This window comes from Pseudorca crassidens, chromosome 16, assembly GCF_039906515.1.
Source record: "Pseudorca crassidens isolate mPseCra1 chromosome 16, mPseCra1.hap1, whole genome shotgun sequence".
Taxonomy (NCBI): Eukaryota; Metazoa; Chordata; class Mammalia; order Artiodactyla; family Delphinidae; genus Pseudorca; species Pseudorca crassidens.
The window spans coordinates 27,164,228-27,181,575 of NC_090311.1; the positions used below are offsets into that span (position 1 = coordinate 27,164,228).

Here is a 17,348-nt window from a genome sequence, read left to right on the forward strand (position 1 = left end):
GCGTTGGGTCTTCGTTGCTGCGTGCAGGCTTGCTCTAGTTGCAGCGAGTGGGGTCTATTTGTTGCAGTGCGTGGGCTTCTCATTGCGATGGCTTCTCTTGTTGCGGAGCATGGGCTCTAGGCATGCGGGCTTCAGTAGTTGTGGCTCGCGGGCGCTAGAGCGCAAGCTCAGTAGTTGTGGCGCATGGGCTTAGTTGCTCTGCGTCATGTGGTATCTTCCTGGACCAGGGCTTGAACCCATGTCCCCTGCATTGGCAGGCGCCACCAGGGATACCCATTGTTTTTGTTTTTTATTTATTTATTTATTTATTTTTGGCTGCATTGGGTCTTCATTGCTGCGTGTGGGCTTTCTCTAGTTGCGGCGAGCGGGGGCTAGTCTTCTTTGTGGTGTGCGGGCTTCTCATTGTGGTGGCTTCTCTTGTTGCGGAGTATGGGCTCTAGGCGCGTGGGCTTCAGTGGTTGTGGCGCACGGGCTTAGTTGCTCCGCGGCATGTGGGATCTTCCTGGACCAGGGCTCGAACCCATGTCCCCTGTGTTGGCAGGCAGATTCTTAACCACTGTGCCACCAGGGAAGTCCCTTGTGTGCTTATTTGTATTTTAGTGTCTGTATAGGTTAATTCCACCTTACTTTTATATAGTGCCCTATATAGTTAACAAAATATACCACATTTAACAGTCTACCTGAGCATCATAACAACTTGTATAAAGTAGGCAGGGTCAAGGTTACTATCCCCATTTTACAGATATAAGAAAACTGAGGCTCAAAGAGGTTCGATGGGCTGCTCAAAGAGGTCCGATGGGCTGCCCAAGCCCACCAGCTAGGAAATGATAAAGTGAAGGTTAGAAACAGAGTCTTTTCATACTTATCCAGACCTCTTTTCTTGAGGTTGTGTTTCTCAACTCTGGCTACTTTAAAATCCCCTGGGGAGTTTTTAAAACCCATCAATGCCTGAGCCCTACCCCCGGAGATTCTGATCCAGTTGTTCTGAAGGTGGTCCTTGTGGTATATTTTAAAATTCTAACATACAGACTGGTTAAGAACCACTGCTTCCGGGCCTGGTGAAGTCAGGCAGGAGCTGCGCACAGGGGCGTCCCAGGTGTCTAATTAGGCTCACATCCCCTCCATGTGAACGTGGATTCCAGTCTCTTTCCTCCTCAGGGTCTATCTTGGCCTCCTCAGGGTCTATCTTGGCATCAACTTCCCGGGAAGACTTACTTCCCAGGATGATAAGAGCCTCTATTTCTTCTGCATCACCCCAACTCCCCACTCCCTTCCAGACTGTGGAGACATAAAAGGATGCTCAGCTCAGCCTGATGAATGAAGAGGCTACCGGCCATGTGCTCACAGTTGTGGCCACCCGGTAAGGGGCAGAACATGTGGTCTCACCAAGAGGGAGGAGAACCAGCTCCACCTGGCCCATCAGCCAGAGGAAGGCCAGAGAGGAGAGAGGCAGCTGCCTTAGTAACAAAGGACGAGAGAAAAAAGAGAAAGAGACAGAAAGAAGGGAAGAGAGAAGATAACAGCTGGCCCCCTTTGAAGGCTGTACGGACCAGCTAACTGCTAAAGTCACGGGCAGTGCTCACCTCACTCAGCCCTCTGCAAAAGAGGTGGTCTAGCAGAGCAGTTAGGAGCACAGACTCAGGTAGTCACCTGCCTGGGCTTGAATCCTGGTTTCTGGTTACTAGTTATGTGACTTTGGGCAAGTACTTAATATCCCTGTGCCTCGGTTTACTTATCTTTAAAATGGCAATGATAATAATAGGACCTGCCTCATCGAGTCTCTGGGAGGATTCAGTGAGTTCATGTAAAGTCCCCAACATAGCGTAAGTGCTGGGTAGGGTTCAACCGTTGCTATTCTGCATCATTTGATGCTTTGGAATTCTCCCTCCTTGAAATTCTTCCTATCTTCCTGAACATTCCTTCTCGGCCTTCTTTGCTAGCCCTGTTCCTCTGCCCTCCCTCTGAGTCATTGGTTCTCAGCCCCAACTTCATTTTAGAATCACCTGAGGAACTTTTACAGCTCATTTCCAGAGATTCAGATCTAGTTGGTCTGGGGTGGGGCTCAGACACTAGTGTTTTTCAAGTTCCCTGGCTCATCGAAATGTGCTGCCAAGGCTGAAAACCACTCCTCTAAGTGTTGATACTCCCTAGGACTCTATTCTTGGCCTTCTTCTCTCCTCACGTGTCTTTCTTTTTTTTAATAATCACCTGCAATTGTTTAACATCACAGCTTTTTAAAAAAATTAACTAATTAATTAATTTGGCTGCACTGGGTCTTAGTTGCTGCGTGCAGGCTCTTTGTTGCAGTGCACAGGCTTCTCTCTAGTTGCAGCAGAGCGTGCAGGCTTAGTAGTTGCAGCGCACGGGCTTAGTTGCCCCGCGGCATGTGGGATCTTAGTTCCCCAGCCAGGGATCGAACCCGCGTCCCCTGCAATGGAAGGTGGATTTTTAACCACTGGACCACCAGGGAAGTCCCTCTCCTCATGTGTCTTTCCCAAGTAATTGACCTCCTTCCCATGGCTGTAATTACCATTCATATGCTGGTGACCCTCAAATCCATATACCCTGACAAGACTTCTCTCACACACACATATTTCCAACTCCCTACTACACATCTTAGTTTCCAAATGTATGGAGGTAAACTTGTTCTTAATAGTCTCTTAACCTCCTGGGTATCTTTACTGAGATGTACTCTAGGTTTCCCAAGTACAAGTCCCAATCAGAACTCAGTATTCTGCACTGTCCCCAAACCCATTCCACTCCTCTGTTCCCCATCTCTGTCACTTCCAACCATTCACCCAAGGCGGTTATCCAGGAATCCTCTCCCTCATCACTTCCCTCATCCAACCAGGTACAAAATCCTGTCAATTGCCTTGTAAGGCTCTCCCCAGTCTCACTCCTCAGGACCCCCACCACCACTGTCACAGCTCAGGTCCTCTTTGTCTCTTGCCTGCACAATTGTAAGGGCCTCCTCACTGGTCTCCCAGCCTCCAGCATTTTTGGCTGCATCCTTCTCCCCTTCTCTTCATCATCCTCAGAGCTATCTTTCTGAAATGCAAATCATTCCACTGCTAATGCCCTTCCGGATAAAAGCACAACTTCGCATGGGCCCTTTACTATCTGTCCCCTTCCCCTGGCCTCCCCCAAAGTGACCTCTCTACCCCACCTTCTGTACAGCAGTTCTCCAAATGTGCCAGGCTGTTTGATGCCTCAAGGCTTTTGCATATGCTGTTCCCCCACCTTACATGCCCTTCCTTCTCTTCCCCCTCCCATTTTGCCCACATTTACAAACTAGCTGAAGCACCAGTTCCTCTAGGAAGTGTTACCTGAATGTTACCTCAGGTTGAACTGACCACTGGTTTTTTTTTGTCTTCACTGCACCCTGTAATTGTCTCTATTATGTTGTCTCTCACTCTATTTTACTTCTTTGTTTTCATGCCGGACTCCCCCACTGGACTGTGGCATCTGGAAGAATCGGACCATGTCTTATTTGCCTTTGAGAAGAAGCGTGAGGAGGGAGGAGAGCGGACTCTAAGTTCCACGGGCTAAAGCACTTAGGAGTGCTTAGGCTTATGGCTCTGGATTTTGAAGGGTAGCTTCCTTTCTCCTGGAGCCAAGCAGAGAGGCTAGGTATGAGCAAAGAGACCCAAATAAACCACTGGCCAGAAACCGTGCCCCTAGGTTCCTCCTCTGGGTCTGCCTCTCCAGGCCCCAGGGCTGGAAGCTCTGATTGTCTGGCCTTCATGGCCCAACTGAGGTTAGTAGAGTCTTCTTTCCCTTCTTTCATCTGAGATTAGGTTGGAAATACCTCCAAAGGAATCTTCAGAGGGAAACCAAGGAAAACTAAAAGCAAGCAAGCAAACGAACAGACCAACCCATAAGCGCTTAGAAACACAGCAATGGACAGAATGCAGATGTCTGATTCTAATTTGTCACCCCTGCCTTAGGGAGCACATTCGAGAGTCGCCTTCTGGACACTGTCACCTTTGCCTAAGACAGCGCATTCAAAAGCCAGCTTCTCTCACCACTCTTACCCAGGGAAGGGGCTAAGCAGGAATCCTAGTCCCACCCCTTTTCAGCTAGGTGGGCAGCTGAAAAGGTGCAAGCCCACGTTTTACAGCCAGAGAAATTAAAGCAAGCCCCCACCCTAGACAGAAGTGAAAGGTCAAGGCCATCAGTGGTCCAGAACAATAGAAAGAGTCAGAGCCCAGGGAATAACCCCAGGACACCCAGGGCAGTGTGTGCTTCATTCATGGCGGGATCTGCCATGCCCGACCCTTAATTGCTAATATTTCTAGAGCCCTTACCATACGTCAGCACTGTGCCAGCACTATCTTAGCCTGAGTAACCCCCACAACAATACTATAAGTAAGGATAATTATTATTGCTGTTATAGGTGAGGAAACTGAGTCTCAGAGAGGCTAAGTGACTTTTCCAAGGTCATTAAGCCTTGGAAAGGTGGCTAAGCTAGGACCCAAACTCAATCTGACTCCAAAAACCCAGGCTTATAATCTCCATGGTGTACTGCTTAATATATATGGCAGGTGATTATTCAATATTTGCCGATAGTAATAATAATGGCTAACATTTATTGAACAATGTGCCAAACACGGTGTTAAGCACTTTATATACATTATTTTGTTCACTAGATAGGTACTATTATTATTCCCATTTTATAGATGAGGTCCCTGAAGCTTAAAGAAGTTAAGAGCATTGTCCACAGCCTCAAAGCTAGTAGGTGAAAGAACTGGAATACAAACCCAGGGGGAATAAATAAATAAATAAATGAACAACCAGCATAGACAATCTCTCCACCAGCACCACCACCATCTTAGAGAATACCCACGAAGGCAAGAGAAGGCCTTTCAAGGAGCTCTGACGTGGGGGCTGACACCTTGATAAAGGCTGTCAGTGGACTTTTAAGCCATGTCCTGGCAAAGGCAGCTCCAGCCTGGATAGCTCTGCCAAGTTCACAACCCAGTGTACTCAGAAGTAGCCCTAGAAGGTTGGGCCAGCTCCTCCTTTTCCCCAGGTCTCTCCAGAGCACCCTCTCACCAGTTGCATCTACTCACAATAGTCTGGCACTTGGAATCTGATTGGGTTTGGGGCCTCCAATATCCAGAAAACCTCCAGGACCTCTCCTAAGAAGGCAGTTTTCAGCTCTCCTTGCTGGATCCTTAAGTTCCTGATGGGAATCCTTGCAGAGAGCCATCCTGTTACCTAAGGAAAGAGAAAGAGGGGAGGCAAACAGCCAACTCCTGGCCTCCCCTCCCCATCTCTTCACCCTCCCCAAAGCCTTGCAGGCTGCCCTGCCACCTCCAACCCCACAGAGTTTCTCACCTTCAGGCAAAGGCAGATGAGGGCAGAGCTGGGGAACAGAACTTAACTGAGCCCTCGGGGCACTGCAAATCCCTGTCTTTAGTATTTAGGGAAGGTGAGTCCCAGAGGAGGAGGGAGGGAGAGAGAGAGAGACTGGGAGAGGAAGGCTGAGATGCTCAGAGATGCAGAGATAGAGATGGAGGCTGACCCCAGGAGGGGTTGCAGAGAGAGACAGAAGAGGAGGGAGTGAGGGAGGAAAAGAAAAAAGACTGAGGAGGGTGGGAGAGAGGCAGTAAAAGAGGGGAGGGAGGAGAGAGACAGAAAGAGCCAGTTGCTTTATTCATGGCTGGTGATATTATAGACTGAGTGAAAATCACATTATCGTAATGGGAAAGTTAGAGTTGCTGAGATGATGCCCTGAAGCCTCAGAGCTGATTGGGGTGTGATTGCTATCTGTATTTATATGTAGAAAGCAAAGTTCACTGCCAGTTCAAGATGGTGGCGGCTGCTCCATGCAACATAATTCTTCAGTAGGGAGACGCCCCGAGCAAGCTGAGCAAGCTGTGCCGGGAGTGGGAACCGGAGCCCGAAAGCGAACTGACGCCTGAGCAAGCGCTGGAGCAGGCGATGGAGCCCGGGGTGGAGCCGCGCGGAGCTGCAGAGGAGGGAGTGGCAGCTCGGGCAGGATCAAGGCCTGGACCCAGACCGAGGCCTGACGTTTGGTTGGGGGAGAGCGGGCGCGAGAGCCTGGGGATGGGGGCAACGAGTAGTTTCCACCATCTTCCACCCTCCAGGCCGGCCCAGAGCTAGGCCCGCCCTGGAGGGCGGGCTGGGCTAGACCTTCAGAGACTGGAAACCTTGACAGATTCTCCAACTGACTCCACCCCACCCCACCCCCAATGTATAAAATTCAGTGCTGGGCTTCCCTGGTGGCGCAGTGGTTGGGAGTCCGCCTGCCGAAGCACGGGACGCGGGTTCGTGCCCCGGTCCGGGAGGATCCCACATGCCGCGGAGCGGTTGGGCCCGTGGGCCATGGCCGCTGGGCCTGTGCGTCCGGAGCCTGTGCTCCGCAGCGGGAGAGGCCATAGCGGTGAGAGGCCCGTGTACCGGAAAAAAAAAAAAAAAAATTCAGTGCTAAACCGCACAACTAATGTCAGGAAGTTTTAATTTTTCCCATGATGACTGCTTAGTCGCTTTGTTGCCATCTCACAGTTCTTGAAAATTTTTTCTTTAATTTTAAATTTCTTTCAGGGGTCCCTGCTGTGCTTGCGCCCCACCTGTGGCCTGCCGCTGCCTATTGAGCAGCCTATCCCTACTGATTGGTGAAGGGGTGGGACCTGTCACTCCTCCAGCGCAGAGCCGGGGGGGAGGGGGGAGGGGGTAGGTGAGCCCAGACTCCAAGCCCCGACTGCTCTGGGAGGCTTCAGCCACTATCAGGAAGAGAGAAAAGGGATGTCACTGCAGCCTGAGCAGTCTGTTGAGCTCAGACTCAACAGACTTTACTTGAGGCCTATTTCCCTCAGGGCTTTCTGGGACAGAAAGCAGGGCCCCACCCTAGAGCTGCCAGAGAAAATGCAGGATGCTCAGTTAAATCTGAATTCAGATACACAACACATTTAGCATTAAGTATACCCATGCTTTTTTGGGTATTTGGGATATTTGGGACATACTTATGCTAAAATAAACTATTGTTTCTTTGAAATTCAAATTTAATCAGATTCACCACTTAATAGCCGTGTGGGGACTAGCCTGGTGGCGCAGTGGTTAAGAATCTGCCGCCAATGCAGGAGACAGCGGTTCGAGCCATGGTCCAGGAAGATCTCACATGACGCGGAGAAACTAAGCCCATGTGCCACAACTACTGAGCCTGCGCCCTAGAGCCTGCGAGCCTTAACTACTGAGCCCGCGTGCCACAACTACTGAAGCCCGCGCTCCACAACAAGAGAAGCCACTGCAATGAGAAACCCGCGCGCCGCAAGGAAGAGTAGCGCCCGCTCGCCGGAATTAGAGAAAGCTCACGTGCAGCAACGAAAACCCAACACAGCCAAAAACAAAAAAAATAATAAATTTTTTTAAAAACTGCGTGGCTTTTAACTTCCTAGACCTTCAATTTCCTTTATCTGAGCACTAGGATATAGTAAGTAGTACCTTCCTCAGAGGATGATTGAGATATAGTAGGTAAAATTCATGAGATATAGTATGTAAAATACTATCCAGTCCACTATCTGGCACAAAATAAACACTCAATAAATGATAACTACAAAATACCAGCCCCCTTACATAAGCACCCTTTAGTCCCTTCTCATCTCTATCCTAGGCTTCTTGGAAGTCAAATTAAAGGCTTGTATCAGGATTCCTACCCTGGAAGCTGCTGGCTGAATGGAGGATCTGATCCTACTATGGTCCCCCCAGGGGCCTTACCCTACAGGATCCATTGAGAGTTCTGAAAGGCTGATTGCAAAGGTGGAGCAGGAACAAAGAACAAGTCCTAATCCAAGCCCCAAATCAAGCCTCACATATTCCCAGGTACCTCTTCTAAGCTTTGAGAACAAAATAGAGTCTACCTTCCTTTGGGCTCCCAAGTTTCCCTTTCTCCCAGGAAGATGGACGACGGAGCAGGGTAGTGATATGAAACTGGACAGGAAGGGCTCTACCTTCTTGTGTGGCTACAGAATGGGCTGTTTGAGCAACCAGTCTGCCCAATAGCCATCCCATCAGGGTGTCAGCCCAAACCCCTCTCCATCCTCTGGCAGGGGCTCATGTCCAGGACACACCAGCTTGAAATTAGTGAATCCCTCAGTGTCTCTGAGTTTGTTCTCCCTCTGCCTCTCTCATATCTCATCCTCAGCTCAGAACTGACTTAGTAAAGGGAAGAGGCAGTGTGCAAAGAGTCCCACTGAGGCAGCCTGGGTTCCAGTTGCATCTGTATGATCTTGAACCTCTCTCTCATAGAAAGATGGGACTTGTTTCCTTCCCTCAAAACAGGTGTTCCTGAATCTGCAAAAAAAAAAAAAAAAAGTGGTTCCCAGTACCCCTCATTCCCAGGGAGTCTGGTGGTTGGACTCCAGCCTTTGTCTCTGAAGGAAACTAATTATTCAGGAGACAATTCATGGGGAAATAGTAGCATATCTCCTTCTTTTCAAGAGGTCACAGACTCAAGACTGCAGTACCAGGCAGATTATAAAAATGTGACACCACCAGTGAAAGGCAATAGGGAGTGGTGGGGTCTGCGGCTCAAAAGCACTACTTCTCCTAAAGGCATTCAATTTCATGTTTGTTTGCTTATTTTAAATACTGTGCTCAGCAAACCAAAGACCCAGGTGGGCCTGATTTGGGTCTACTGGGTAACTCCCTAGTTTCTTGATCTTTCTGGTGGCACACCTATCCCTAGCCATAGGGTCACAAAGTACTGACACAGAGTAGAGATATAACACGTGCAAAGACACACTGACCTACAAAGATGCATGGAGCAATCTGTGTCTACACCAATATCAGACCCAAAGGAGCAGAGCATAGGACACCCACAGAGGAGCTGCTCATCCCCAGCTTGCCTTCCTGCCCACCTCTTGCCAACCTCCCACCCCCTGCCTCCTCTTCCTTGTTTGCCCACTGGGACCCAAGTCTGCTGCTCACATCGTCACACCCACTCCCCTCTCTCCCTGGTGGTGATACCCAGGGTAGAGCCCAAAGAGTGTAAATGGAAATGGTAGGGGAGCATTCCACACAGTTGACCCATATGGTAGAGCCAACACACATGCATCTGGGGCCCCTGGAATGCCCCTCTTGCTTTTGACCCTCACAAGAAGCCTGTACTGGGGTAGGGGATTGACAAGCAGTATCCACATACTCCTTGGCATTGATATCAGGAAGTCAAACTACAGTCCCAGTGGTTTAGGTCCCTGCCTGTCATAAACTCCATCAGGATGTGTTATGGCCCTCTCCCAAGGACCATTCAGCAGCCCTAAGCCTGCCTGGGTCCCTCCCCTGGGGACTAAGCCATAAAGCAGAGGCCTCAGGCACTCAGGCCATTAACTCTAGAAGGATCCTGAGGGGATGTGAAGCCTGAGAATTTTCCAAGCTCCTCTGGTCCATTCCATCTTTGGCCATTAGTGCTAGAACCTAGGCAACCTCTTCCTAGGCTCAGTCATCTCAGAAAAACAGAAGATCAATCAGTTGTAATAAAGAAAATAAATTAAAATCAAGGGCTCTTTCAAAGATTCTTGAGAACTGATTTTCATATGATTCACTGTTGGGAATTGTCTGTGCTCCTGTCTCCTTCCCTTTCAGGATTATAAATAACATTGGTCATCACCAGCATCTTATCAAAGCTGGGATGTCCACATCTTAGGGAATGATTACCCAAATCACACAGGAGGCAGGAGAGGACCCATCGAATAAGGTTTTGTCATCTTAGAGATGCAGGGGGAAGTCCAAAGAGATGACCTCTATCTTGTCTTGGAGGCATGAGTCTTTGAGGATGAAAGCGAGATACCTCCAAGGGCAGGAAGCTTGGCTGGCAGCTCATTTATCCAGCTTCCTCTGAGGTTCCCATTTTACATCCTTTTGGGCTTGTGTCTGTGCAGCTATGTTGGGATTTGTGCATATGTCCCTGATCCCTAGAATGACCCAGCAAGAGGAATTGAGGTTTGGCAGAGAACATTCTGCTTGTGATAAAGGAAAGAGAGATGAGGCACCTGCCCCAGAAACTGTGCCCCTTATCAAGGAATAAAGCAGAAATCACCCAGTATACCTGAGACAGAGGACAGGGCTAATCTGCTCAAAAGCTGGAGGCTGGATAAAATGACCCCTGAAATGGATGTCAAAGGAATGTCTCTGAGGAAATGTCACTCTATTCTCCTTGGAGGGCCCTAGAGGTAGTTGGTAATCCACCCGCCTCCCCCAACTACTGTCCCCATTCAACACACACACACACATAAATCTTAATTGTGTCCAGAGCTTTTTACAGCGTTAATTAATCATATTTAGGGCTGTTTCCAGCTGTTGCTGAGGGAAAGAAGGTCCCACACGTCCGTGACTTAGGGTAAATCCAATCAGACAGAGGAATTCTTTGATTCCGAAGAAGCCGAGCATGGAAAAGACACCTCTAATCCCAGAGCCTCTCAGACCCTGCCTGCCACCTCCCCCCACGACTGCACTAGGAAACCGATCTGGGCTGGCGAAGCGGAGGGGCTGGAGGGCTAGAGAGAAAGGGGAGGGACCAAGGAGAGGGGTGAGGGAGGGCCCCCCTTGAGATGGGTTGACTGGAATCAGGACCTAGGCCCGGCGCCACGCTGACTTGGAGATTCTGCCTTGTACTTGGGACATTTAGTGGGCTCAGGGGGGCCCATGCTTCCTGAATAGCCACCTGAATGGCCCAAGAGTTATTACAGGAGACCGGGCCTGGGCTAGTCAGGCCAGTGCGGGGGCAGCACTGACCTAATTACAGCTCTGCACAGCCAGCGTGATCTGAGAAAGGGCCTCGCCCAAGCCTTTTGCTTCCCTGTGACTTCTCCCCAAGCTCCAGCGGCATCTCTGTCAGCTGCGTTAGGCTCTCACACGTCTCTCCATTTCTGGGTCTGTGTTCCTCTCTCTTCTTAGGGCTCCACAGCATGATTTCAATGTCTTTCCCTGATGTCTGTCTCTTTTTTCGGCCACTATCTCTGAACTCCTAGCCCATCACCTCAAATCTTCCCAGAAATTCAGTTGAAGACAAACATCCTAAGGGGAGGGGGTCAGCTTGGCCGCTGCTAATGACCTCTTCTTTGGTTTATGCTGGTAGCCCATTAGGTACACATGTGGAGCAAATACAGGATGCGGGGGGGGGGATGGGAAAGGTGGGGTGGAGGGCGAAAAGCTGTTGCTGAGTGCAGGGGCAGGAAGGGACTACCTCACCCCTTAGAAACCCAGATGGGAGAGGAAGGGTTCCCCAGGGTGGGAAGTGAGGGTGCAGGGCTGTAAAAAGGCCAAACAAAGACCAAGTAGTGGCAACCCTAATCTCCCCACTATGATGACCACACCTCCACACACCCCCTTATTGAGGCTTTCTGGGTCCTGGCCTAACTGGGCCTAAATAATTGAGGAGCCCATTACAGCCTCCCTGTTTCCTCACTGTCAAGTGTAAACGCTGCAATGGTTGGTGTGGAAATGGGGCTAATTTGAATTGATAATAGGAAAGGCAGGGAAAAGTCATCTATAGTGAATGAGGAGCGAGCAATCCCCAAGCAGATGCTAAATCTTGTATAATGAAAGAATCTGCCGATGTCAATTATGTACAAGTGTCTTTGCAGTGGTTGGAGGCGGTGGGCGGGCGATGGAACGGAGGGCTGGGTGCATCCCATAAACCCAAACACCCATCAAAGGCTCATACATATGGAGTGGCGGAGATTACGGCATAAATTTGAATGTTATGAATGTGCATGAGGGACAGGCAGGAAGCCTACCTCGTAAGGGGGAAGGAAACGGACTGTTTTTCAGTGCATGTGTACAAGGGAGCTTTTGTCCTCTGGGTCCCTCAGCTGTGTCTCCTCTGTCTCAGCTGTGCCCCCTCTGTACCAAGTTATGTTCCAGGATGAGAAAAAAGTCAGAGTCTAGGGGTGCTAGGGCAGGGTAAGGTCAGCTGTTTTTCGGAGGCCTGGATGCGGGTTGTTTGAGGGCTTTGGGCCGAGCTGCCCTTGACCCATTCAGAGTGTTCCCAGGATAGGATCTAGCGATTGATGCAGCCAGAGATCCAGAGCGATATTCTGAAATATCTGTGATGTGAACACAGCTTCTCCTCCTGCCTAATGGAAGATAAAGGAGAGATCAGTGGAGACAGCAATGCCCACCATGGAATGGGCAGAGTGATCCCAGAAGACAGCCTGGAGGAAGAGGTAACAAACTGTGCTATAAAGGGGGCCAACAGCTCAGAATGACAATAACAAGGGCACATCTTCCTATTCCTGGGTACAAGTCCACAGCACAGATAGGAGTGTGTGCTTGTGAGTGCGCGTGTACACACACACACACACACACACACACACACACACACACACACGGTAACAGGGCTCAGACCCCTCCATTGGTTCCCAACCTGCGGTTGCTCCCTGAGCAGACTCTGTGATTTGTGGTACAGGCCACCCAGGGACTTTAATCTTCACCGTGACAAATGCAATAAAAGGAACAATTTGGAGATCAGAGCTAAGGAAGACACATTTACAAACCCTTCCCCAAAGGTTGGATGGGGCTGTCACCATGTGATTTGTGCCGGAGATGAAGCGGGGAGGGGGAGAGGGGGAGACAGAGAGCTGGAGAAGGCGGACTAGGGAAGAGGAAGCATCACCACCTCTCTCCTGCTCACCCTCTCCGCTGGATTACAGTGGGGTGGGCTAAGATGGCCCGCCAGGCGGGCAGGGCGGAGGCCTGGACCACAGGCAGCCACTCCCCCCCTCCCCTGTCATGACCAGGGAGCACAACTCAATTACCAGGAACACAGGCCAGAACCACAAGCTTCAGAGATTCATCTCAGCAGTTCAGGGGCTCTATCTAGAGGAGGGACAGGTGGTGGGTGGGGGAGGGTTGGATAAGAGAGAAAGAGGGAGAGGCAGAGGCAGAGGCAGAGTGGGAAAGAGATTTTAATAGAAAGACAGTGACAGGTCAAGTTGCAAAGGGAGCCCCGAAGAAACTCCAGTCTGGAATAGGAAAGAGAGGGGAGATTTCCCAACCTGGGCTCCCTGCTCAGCCAGACCCAGAGGGATCTAAACCTAGAGCAGCAATAGGGTGGGTGGGGCAGGGGGCACTTAATCTGGGAACAAATCTATGGAGAGGCAGAACAGCCTGGGTTCCATAGGATAAGTTTATTTGGGGTCTGAGAACTAAGCTGGAAGATGGCCAAGCAGGACTGAAGATGGCGGTACAGTCAGAGCTAGGGCCTCCCTTTCCCCTGAGTCTCTCTTTCCCTATCTGTAAAATGGGCGTAGGTTAGATGATCTGTAAGGTGCCTGCTGCCTTACATCTTGGATGTTCTGAGCCCCAGGTTTCTTAAAACCAACAACAGGAAACTAGGTGAGAGAGACAAGCGCCATCCTGCCATTCCACTACCTGCCTCTCTGTAGCTGTACTAGTTTACAAGCATGTGGGCTCCTTTCTGTTGGGATCCCAGCTCTGCTTCCCAGAGTCCAGATCTTCAGTTCTCTCAGCCACTCATACCTCAGTAAGGGTTCAAAGGGAACTCTTTGGCCCTCTTTCTTCTTGGAAAACCTGGTCAGTCTTACCTTCCTTTTGGATAAGATCATCCTCAAACCAAGGCCATTCTCTCTCTAGCTCCTTCTACTGCATGCCTAGGTGGCCCCTCAGGAGATGTTCTCTCTGCCCCAGGGTATAACTTTGAAGCCTCTGGGTTCCTTCTAGATTCCTAACTTTGAGCTGCCAGCAACTGAGATGTTGGTTTCCTTGATCAGCGCCCTCCCCTTGCCCCTACTGTGCACCCTCCCCACCTGCCTATGCTCTGCCTACCCACACCCACACCCCCACTTCCAACCAGGCTACAAGGTGCCATGCTGGCAGGAAGTGGAATGTTTCCAGCCTAGGAGGCTTTGGTCTTTCATCTCACTCAAGGCCACACCTCAGATCTCCTCCACCTAGCTGCTGCCCTTGTGCATCTCCAGGTCCAGACTTGGTCCTCATACCCAGGTAAGTGGGCCTGGTGAGTACCTACATGTGGGTAGGAGAAAAGAGACTTCAGGATTGTGTGGGCCTGACCCTCATTCAAAACTCCCTAGGGAAGATGGGCTCAGACTCCAACAGCTGGTCATGGCCCAGGAGGCTCAGAGCAGTTCCCTCAGATAGACTGGGCCTCTTCAGGGTGGTGCTCAGGGCTGGATCATGGCCTCCAAGGGGAGGTAGGGACTGGGGAGGTTGAGGAGTTGGAGGAACAGACAAAAGTATGTTTTCTAAGCTCTAGACATGAAGGAGAGGAGTCCCTGCTCACGAATGAATCGAGGGGCTTGTGGGGGCCAAATCAAAAACAGGCTGACTTCCCCAAATCACTCTCCAGCAGAGGGGCAGGGGCTGGAGGTGTACCAACTCCATCAAAGTGAGTCCCTTGGAATAGGGTCCATGATGGACAGAGGACACAAAAGAAACTGAACTGCTGATCGCTGGATGGAGTAACTCCCATGGTCCTCTGCTGCCTCCCTCTGGGGGAGGGCAAGAGGACCAGCCCTGTCCTCTTCCCAGCCCCTCCTCCCGGCTCCTCTCGACTGAACCCCACCCCTACCTAGGTCCCTGGTTTCTCCTCTGGGCCTCAGACACCATCCTCTCCCCCGAACTCCATCCCCCAAATCCCCCGCCCTCACCCCACAGAAGGCATGAGAGAAAAAGTGGACTAATAGGTGAGAAGAAAGGGACTCTGGAATCTGGAATCTTTTCCATTCCCTGCCTCCCCTCCTCAGAGGAGGAAAGGGCTTTGACCTGGCTCACTCATTTGCATCCCCTGTGGGCTGCAGTGGGAAAGGGTGAGGGAGGAGTGGGCCTGAGGATTGGCCCATCCCCCTGAGACCTCTTCTTTTCCCTGAAGTATTACTTAACCCAGAGCCCAATACTTCTCTGAGGCCAAAACCAAGACCAGGCCCAGGCAGGAGGGAATCCATGTTAACTGATGGTTCATTGTCCTTCAGTGACCCTCCCACCACTGGTAGATTGATCCCAGCTGGGCATCCCCTGGCCCCCAGCTCTGCTTACTCCAGTCCTGAGGGGGCTGAGACCCAAGATGGGGGGCACGGGGAAGGCCAAAGGAGGGCCAGAAGTGGCCAATGGGTCACATGGGCTCTAAGAGAGGCAGTTCCCCTCTAAAAGCCCTCAGATTTAGTCCAGCAGACTAGAGGTTGATGAGAAAAATAGTCAAGGAGAAGGTTTCTGAGTTTCTCCTCTCCTTCATGTTCACACCCATTTGGCCTGTGATCTATGACGGTCCACTTACCCTAACGCTCATGTGATAAATCATGGGGTGGGGACTAGTGCAAAGGGTTTGAGGGGGAGGGCACAGCAGGAGACGGGGATAGTCAGCAGAGGGAGCAGGGCTGGCAGGCACAGTGTGGGGTACTTTGGGGGGAAGCAATGGGGTGAGAATGGGGGGCTGGAGGGTATGAGGCAATAGAAAGGGACAAGAAGTAGAGCGTCAGCCAGAGGGTAAGGAGGGGTTGCCTCTAAAGGGAAGGCTTTGGGCAATGAGCTGCTCTAGCAGAATCCCACGGTGATCGGAGGCCCAGGCTCTGGGTACACCAGCATACCCTGTCCTAAGTGAGAGGCGGGCTGGCCCAGGCCTCCAAAGGCAACCCCAGAAGGCAGCCAGGGGCCAGGAGTGCTCCAGGTACAGATTTTTCTTCCTTTCTGCCGTTAAGAGGATGGGCAGGTGGGCTCCTTTCTCTCCTCCCACAGAAGGCTAGATTCATCCACTCTCTCCAAATTCAATCATCCCCTGATGAGATCCACCCTCCCACAGTGAGCTTCCCTACCCCCTCCCAAAGAGAAAACCAAGTCAAACCAAACAGGTCCTCTCTAACTTGCTTGCAGTCCTAAACTGAACCAGCTCAGGGTAGGAAGAGTCAAAGAGGTGACTATGGCTTTCCGCCCATGTCTTTGCCTGAGAGCCTGGCCTTATGACCTCTTGCCCTTTAGTGGGGTGTAAGGTCAGCAGGGGTGGGAGGGTGACCATTTTGACCTTGGGAAACCTACCCCTGTCTTTATGCATGCCCTGTCAGCTTTCAGTGCCCTTTGGAGGTTTATAGTCATATAAATCGCAGAGTCCAATGCCAGGCTTGGAGCCTGCAACTATAAATAGGCATGAAGTAAACAAGGTGGCAGATGCAGGGGCTTGGACAAGACAGAAAATCTGCCCCTCTTTGCCTGGGCAGGGGCCAAGGCACATCCGTGGAAAGGGATATCTTCCCTCTGCTCTCCTCCTCTCTCCTCCCCTGCCCGCGGGCTTCTAGCTTCCTGTGCTCTGGGTTTCTAGTCTTTTACCTCTGGGGATTATCTTCCAAGGCGGCTTTCTGCAGCAAAGCTTCCCCGGTCACCTGTCTTGTTTCTTCCCAGTCAAGGTGGGAGGGGGTGGTGGTGTCTTCTTTACTCACAGTGCCCCCCACTGCTTCTCTCCCGTTGCTTCACACTCTGCAGCGTCTTGAAGAGGTGCTGCTGTTGCCAACCACCAGGCTCTGCCACTAGGGGCGCCCCGATCCCTTCGCCATCCTAGTAACTAAGGTGATGCTAACATTTCTCAACTAGGAAACTTTATAAGAAACTCCGGAGAAGCAAAGTAACCCATTCCCTTCCAAAGTACAGAACATAAGAGTGCACAGATTCCTGTCATTTGGATTGATTGACAGCTTCCAGGGCACTTGGGTTTTCTCCCCAAGGTCTCTGGGCTGGGGACTCCCCTGGTGGCCCAAGGTTTAAGATTCTGCCTTCCAATGCCGAGGATGCGGGTTCCATCCCTGGTCAGGAAACTAAGATCCCACATGCCGCGGGGCAACTAAGCCCACATGCAGCAGCTACTGAGCCTGTGTTCTCTGGAGCCCCCGCGCCCAACAATGCCTGCCACCACTAAAACCCGACACAGCCAAAAAAAAAAACCATCTCTGGGCTGTACCAGCCAGATTCTAAGCAGAGAGTCTGAGCTTGAGACAATTTAGGGGGCACTGCCTTCTGGATCTATCCCTGCCCTCCCTCTGCCTCAGCCTGGTCTGCTTTCCAGCTCTGTGCTTGTCCTGGCCCCAGCAGGTTCCCAGCCTCCAGAGGGCTCTCAGAACAATTTCAGACCCCACTGGCCCACAATTACCTTTCTTCATCCCATTTGGAAGACTCTGAATCCCAAACTGTGAAATTCCTTCTTTCATTCCAGATTGGGCTCTCCAAACATATTCACTCACCAGTTTATTTATTTATTTAATGTTAAAATATTTTATTTATTTAGTTAGTTTTGGCTGTGCCGGGTCTTCATTGCGGCACGCGGGATCTTTTAGTTGCAGCACGCAGGCTCATAGTTGCGGCATGCA

General features: G+C 50.9%; 1 long non-coding RNA gene across 1 annotated transcript in view; it reads right to left on the minus strand.

Moving 5' to 3' along the window:
* LOC137208862 (uncharacterized) overlaps nucleotides 1-17,348 on the minus strand; it is a 21,929-nt gene continuing 4,581 nt past the window's right edge. The window contains exons 2-3 of the long non-coding RNA XR_010935790.1: nucleotides 5,073-5,220; nucleotides 1-529 (exon numbers count right to left, since the gene is read on the minus strand). This is a non-coding gene — a long non-coding RNA (uncharacterized lncRNA). The remainder of the gene's footprint in view (nucleotides 530-5,072; nucleotides 5,221-17,348) is intronic.